The 4,996-nt window shown below is 50.5% G+C and overlaps 1 pseudogene; it reads right to left on the bottom strand.

The window, feature by feature from the left end:
* Positions 1–4,996, bottom strand: part of LOC111957207 (spectrin beta chain, non-erythrocytic 4-like) — a 50,908-nt pseudogene extending 45,912 nt beyond the window's left edge.

Here is a 4,996-nt window from a genome sequence, read left to right as displayed (position 1 = left end):
TTGCATAGCCACGTCAGGAAGGAGTCCAGGTCCTGGATGAACTGCTGCAGCCGCCCCGCCACCATCAGAGAGTCCTCGCAGCCTTGCAGCGTGTGCTTCAGCTCCTCCACTCCACACTAATGCCCTCGAAGTGCTCCAGGACCTCCATGGCTTGGCCGGGTGCGAGATAGCCAGCTCCTCTGCCTCCTGCTGCAGGTGAAGCAGCTTGGGCTCCAGCACGGCCAGGGCCCCCTCCATGGTGGAGAGTCGGCGCTGCAGGGCCAGGACCCCGCCCAGGTCACTGCCCACGTACTGAGTGGCGTCGATGGCCTTGCGCTTCTCCTGGATCTGGGACTTGATCTCAGCACACTCCAGCAGGTAGTTCTGGAGAACGGGAGACAGAGTCCAGGTGATCCTTTTTTCTGCTCCACCATCTCCACGATGCGGTCCATCTAGAGGGGACAGACAGGGGGCACAGGGGTGGGGATCAGGCAGGGGCACATAAGTGGGGGAGGGGGAGGGGAAAGACAAGGCCACAGGGGTGGGGAGGGGACGTAACAGACAGGGGCACAGGGGTGGGGAGGTCAGACAAGGCCACAGGTGTGGGGAGGGGGACGTAACAGACAGGGGCACAGTGGTGGGGAGTGGGCAGACAGGGGCCCAGGGGTGGGGGTGGGGGTGGGGGGTTAATAGGACGGGGCACAGTGGGGGGGAGAGGGGGGGACAGACAGGGGCGCAGGGGTGGGGAAGGGGCCTGGGTCAGTCTGCATCTGTTTGAAGCTTTTAATTCACATATAATTCAGTCAGTATACTAAAACATACACTAAGTATTAACTATTGTTACAATTGTCACAATTCATGTTTGAAAAATATATAGACTATTAAAATATATATTATTTTAATTTACCAACAGAGCCCAAGAGGATGGAATCAATAGTGCAATTGATCGAATGCATTAATAAGCGACATTGGTTTTGTTTGTTAGTTGTCATTTGCATCTCAAAGGGTTTTGTCTTTGTCTTGACACAGGCTGTGTCTAGCTTGTTTCCACTCCAAGTAATATGGTCCCRATGCAAAAGAACAGGCATGAATTATACTCATTCAGCAAAGCATATCCAACATGACGTCATGCCAAAACCCCSAAGCTAGAGGCTTCAAAGGGTAGCAATATTATATAGGACCATTGACCAGATATGATCGAAACATGAAGCAAACCTGAACAAGAGAGGACAAAGTCTACCGAAACTATGTCATAGAGATGTACAATATCCATGAATGCTATACTTAGTCATAACTAAAACCATAACAGTTTGAGACTGAGGGAGAATATAGTAAAGCCAAAGAGAACACATTTTGGGCATGTTGGTCTTGCACCCGGTGTGGTAGGCAGTCGACACAGATGGTCACCCTGAGATAGGCTCTGTATGCCAAGGTCAGGAGGAACTGGGCCACTGTAGCATTTCACCAAAACCATCCTCCACTACCCTGGCCCTGGCCTCAGATCTGTCTGCCTGTGTCACCATGGTGTCACTAGGGTCTCGGGTCCCCTTCCAGTTCTATCAGCCAGAGGCATGTGATCATCATTGCTTCTGGTTGCTCCCGATCTGTACCCCCCCCCCCCCCTCCCTTATTTGGCAGGAAATTAGCTAACAATGAGGTAACTGGGACACTTGGAAGAAAAAAAAAAACTATGCACTACGCACCATGTGCTGTACATGGATTGACAGATGTGTTTCTATGGCTGCGTTTACACCCGGCATCCCAATCTTGATCTTTATTTTTTTTTTTACTAATTGGTCTTTGATCCAATCAGTTCAGCTATTTTAAGAATTGGGCTGCCTGTATAAACACAGCATATGTAGTGTTTAGTTTTGTAATAAATGACCTGTGTTGATGAATCTCTATCCAACTAAACATAATTCCCATGTTATTTCGCAACGCAGATAAATCACGTTTTCATCACATATTGTCTTGTTGTGGAATAGACCTGGGGTGCATTCTTTGCTGCACACCATAGCAAACTGTAACAAAACATTCTTGTTGGTAAAGTTCAGTTTAGTCCTTCCCCGTTTTGACCTTTTTCTTCTGTTTGGTTCCTAGTGAAATACACCCCAGAGTTGGTCAGTCAGAGAACATTGGGGTGGGTTACCTGCTGTTGAGGTGGTCCTGACAACCTCTGACCTCTGTAGAGCTGGGGTGACCATTGTCCAGGAGCTGCTGCACTATCTGGTTAACGTCCAGGATCCTTCCCATCAGGCTGTTCATCTCCTGGTCCAGGCTCTCAAACCTAAAGAGTGTGAGATAAGAGGATGGAGAATGTGTGTTTTAAACGCAATAGAGCCATCAGCTAGATATGACTGATTATGACATTGCTATGACAGTGTTATGTCGCCCTTAGGAGGGTTCAAGCAACGGATTCCCGAAAAACACATGACTAACTTTAGAACTAGAAGCATGACTTAAATCTAACATTCTCCCTATGATCTCCACCCCAGACGGGAGCTGTACCTGTGGGCTATGACCTCTACGTCCTCCAGCCTCTCTGGGACCTCCATCTTGTTGAGCCACTGCTCCTTCTCGTCGATCCACACCTCGCAGGCGTTGACCTCGCTGAACATGAGGTAGACGGCCAGCGCGTCGTGCAGCCACTGCTGCCTCAGGACGGCCACCTCGGCCACCTCGGCGTACAGCTGCTCCGCCTCGCCCATCCTCGACTGCACCTCGTCCAGCTCCCGGTAGTGCAGTGGCAGCGCCACCATGTGTTTGCGCAGAGTTACCACGTGCATCCGGTGCTTGTCCACTGCCTCGCACACACCCCGGTGCTTCTTGAGCAGTGACTGGGTGGAGTACTCATCGTGGCCAAAGTCCTCGCTGGAAACCAGGCGGTAGGCGTRCTGCAGCCAGGCCAGCAGGTCGTCCGTCTCCGTGCTGAACTGGAAGAAATTGAGTGCCTCCTGCAGGTGGCCCAGTCTCTGCGCCGCCTGGTCCTCCAGCCTCTTCCACTCCCCTTTCACCTCCATGATGCGCTCCTGGATGCCCCCCGTGCCGAAACTCTTCTCCATCAGGATCTGCTTGCCCTTCTTCATGGTCTGTTGGAGGAGGGAGCGGTGGGCCAGCAGCTCCCCAGCCAGGGTCTTGTGTTTCTGGAGCAGCCGCAGCACGCTGCTCAGGTCCTTGCCGCAGGTCTGGGCGACCAGGATGGAGCTCTTCTCGCGGATCCAGGCCTCGGACTCCTCCACCTCCTGGAAGAAGGCCCAGAGGTGCTGAGACTCCTCCAGCTCCGAGCACCGCTTGGCCGCCAGCTGCTTGAGCTCCTCCAGGCAGGTGCTGACATGGTTGACCCGGTTGCAGATCACCTGGGGGTCACAGGGCTGGTAGCCTGGGAAGGAGAGAGAATAGGGGACAGGGGACAGCACTCAATATACATGTCTGTATTAGAGATGTATATGGCGGACTGTCTCTAAAAACTCAATGAACTTTGCATGTAAACAAAACCCTATTACTGATATAAAACGAGCATAAAGTTTTCCAAAATAACTATGTAATATCCACAAAATGTAAATACTTTTGTATTGTAAATGGATCTTCAGAAAATATGTTGTGGAAACTCATGCTTGCCCTCTTGTGGGTCTCTCTGGAAGTGCCATGGCCAACTTCACCACTCAATGTACAGTAAACTATACTCCTACACACTCTTAATACAAAACATTTGTTTTTTTGAACTGTGCATTTTTCCAGGACCAAGGGATACATAACAGCACAGTCAGTATTTCTAATCCTATCAAATCCAAATATTTCATCCCTCAAAATCACCAAGTTGTTATCAAAGCACATTCCACTTCTCACTAAAGCTGATCTGTGAACATAGCCATCTGATGTCTTACCTTCAATGGTGGTGAATTTGAGAGCGGCTGAGTTAAGGGTCTGCACCCTATCTGCCTGCGCTGTGATGTCAGCTTCCTGGAGGCTGTGTTTCTGCAGCAGGTCGTCCACCTCCAGCAGATGCTTGCCGAAGTCTTTGGACAGGAGCTGGACCTGTGGTGAGAGGGAGCTTGGTCACCTTCCTGACACTCCACTGACCAGCCTGCCTGTACTAAAACTTAAAAGTCAACGTCTCAAGGATTTCTCACTGTTTTTTCATGTACTGTATCTCCACATTATCATTTCATGTGCACACAAATGTCAACCCACAACCCATGCTGTTGAGTCGACACAACTTAGAGACAGTATAGTGTTCATGTAACGTAAAATGCATGACAAAATACTTGTCTCACCTGCATGTCCTCCATCCAGTCGATCATGTAGACCATGTCCTGGAAGGTCTTCTGCAGAGCCAGGTTCTTCTCCAACCGGGCCTTCCTCCCCACCACCAGCTCCTTCAGCAGGCTCCACTGGCCCAGGATGTTCTCCTTGCGGGCCGAGATGCGCCGGATGTCGTAGTAGCCCTCCGTCTCCATCTCCCCAGCCAGCTCCACCACCACCCCGATGCGCTCCTCGTACGACGAGATGTCTGCCTCAATGGCCTCGTGCTTCTTCATGGCGGCTTCCACCGCTGGCAGGTCGTAGCCAAAGTTATCCTGGTGGGACGGGACATTCAGTCAGGCAGAGGATCACTTAACTACAGGCAGGTGATTGTGGAAGGGTTTACTCAGTCAGGGCAATGCAGTCATATGAAAATAAATCTTAATATACCACTGTCCATTAAAAAGTAATTCATGTTATACAATACTTTGCCATTGGTTCTTAAAAGACATTCTAAAGACATTTCATTCTCAATCCACAGCTACATTATAAAACTATTGCTATAAGACTGTTAGGATATGGCCCCTGTCTGATATGTTAGAGACACTAGTCACTGTGGCCCTGTGGTCCCTACCTGAGACACGAGGCGCTGGTTCTCGTTGAGCCACGCCTGTCTCATGGTGGTCTTGTGGTCAAACCGCTGGGCCAGCAGCTCCAGCTTCTCCTGGCGAATCAGCTCCTGACGTAGGGCCACGCCTTTCTCATGCTCCGCCTT

This window comes from Salvelinus sp. IW2-2015, linkage group LG4p, assembly GCF_002910315.2.
Source record: "Salvelinus sp. IW2-2015 linkage group LG4p, ASM291031v2, whole genome shotgun sequence".
Lineage (NCBI taxonomy): Eukaryota > Metazoa > Chordata > Actinopteri > Salmoniformes > Salmonidae > Salvelinus > Salvelinus sp. IW2-2015.
This window is presented reverse-complemented; position numbering and strand designations above follow the sequence as displayed.